The sequence below is a fragment of the Cebus imitator genome, unplaced genomic scaffold, assembly GCF_001604975.1.
Source record: "Cebus imitator isolate Cc_AM_T3 unplaced genomic scaffold, Cebus_imitator-1.0 Scaffold353, whole genome shotgun sequence".
Lineage (NCBI taxonomy): Eukaryota > Metazoa > Chordata > Mammalia > Primates > Cebidae > Cebus > Cebus imitator.
Genome location: NW_016107668.1, coordinates 626,949 through 628,521, shown reverse-complemented (window position 1 = coordinate 628,521; position 1,573 = coordinate 626,949).

Below are 1,573 nucleotides of genomic sequence, written 5' to 3'. Positions count from 1 at the left end.
TTTTTGAGTTTTTTCATGAAAGAATGTTGAACTTTATCAAATACTTGCCCAGCCTCAGTTGAAATAATCATAGTTTTTGTCTTTCATTCTGATGATATATCACATTGATTGATTTTTATATGTTGAATCATTCTTGCAACCCTGGAATAAATCCCACTTGGTTATGATGAATGATCTTTTTAATATATTGTTGAATTAGGTTTGCTAGTATTTTGTTAAATATTTTTGCATTAATATTTATCAGAGATATTGGCCTGTAGTTTTCTTTTTTTGGTGATTTTTGTCTGGTTTTGATATCAGGGCAACACTGGCTTTATAGAATGAATTTGGAAGTATTCCCTCCTTTATGTTTTAGAATAGTTTTAGTAGAATTGGTATCAGTTCTTCTTTAAACATTTGGTGGAATTCAGCAGTAAAGCCGTTGGATCCTGGGCTTTCCTTTTTGGGAGAATTTTGGATCTGTTTGGGTTTTGGAGTTTTTCATCGCTTAATTATGATAGGTTGTATGTGTCTAGCATTTTGTCAGTTTATTCTAGATTTTCCAATTCATTGCCATATAGTTACTCATACTGGCCACTAATTATCCTTTGATTTCTGAGGTATCAGCTCTAATATCACTGTTTTCATCTCTCATCCTATTTATTTGGATCTTCTCTATTTTTTCCTTAGCTTGGATAAAGGATTGTAAATTTTGTTTAACTTTTCAAAAAGCTAACTTTTTGTTTCAACGATCTTTTGTATTGTTTTCTTCATTTTAATTTCATTTATTTCTGCTCTGATCTTTATTATTTCTTCTCTTAATTTTGGATTTGGTGTGTTCTTGCTTTTCTAGTTCTTTAAGATGCATTGTTATTTTGTTTATTTGAAGTTTTCTATTTTTTTGATGTTTCTGGCTATAAATTTCCCTTTTTGTACTGCTTTTACTGTGTCCCATAGCTTTTGGTATGTTGTTTCCATTATCATTTGTTTCAAGAAATTTTTCAATTTCCTTCTTAATTTCTTCATTGATCTACTGGTTATTCAGAATCATATTGTTTAATTTCCATGCATTTGTATAGTTTCCGAAATTCCTCCTGTCACTGATTTGTAGTTTTATCTCATTGTTTTCAGAGAAGATACTTGATATTATTTCTGTTTTTTGAATGATGACTCTCTTTGTGACCCAACATATAGTTTATTTTTGAGAATGATCTGTGTGCTGAGAAAAAGAATGTATATTCTGCAGCCATTGGATGAAATGTTCAATATATATCTATTAGATCCATTTGTTTTATAGGGCAGATTAAGTCATATGTTTCCTTGTTGATTTTCTGTCCAGTGCTAAAAATGTGGTGTTGACATCTCTGGCTATCATTGTATTGGAATCTATCTCTCTTTAGCTCTAATAATATTTGCTTCATATATCTGGGTGCTCCAATGTTTGGTGCATGTATATTTACTATTGTTATGTCCTCTTGCTGAATTGACCTCTTTATTATTTATAATGACCTTCTTTGTCTCTTCCTATAGTTTTTGTCTTGAAATCTATTTTGTCTGAAATGTGTGACTATTTCTGTTCATTTTTGGTTTCTGA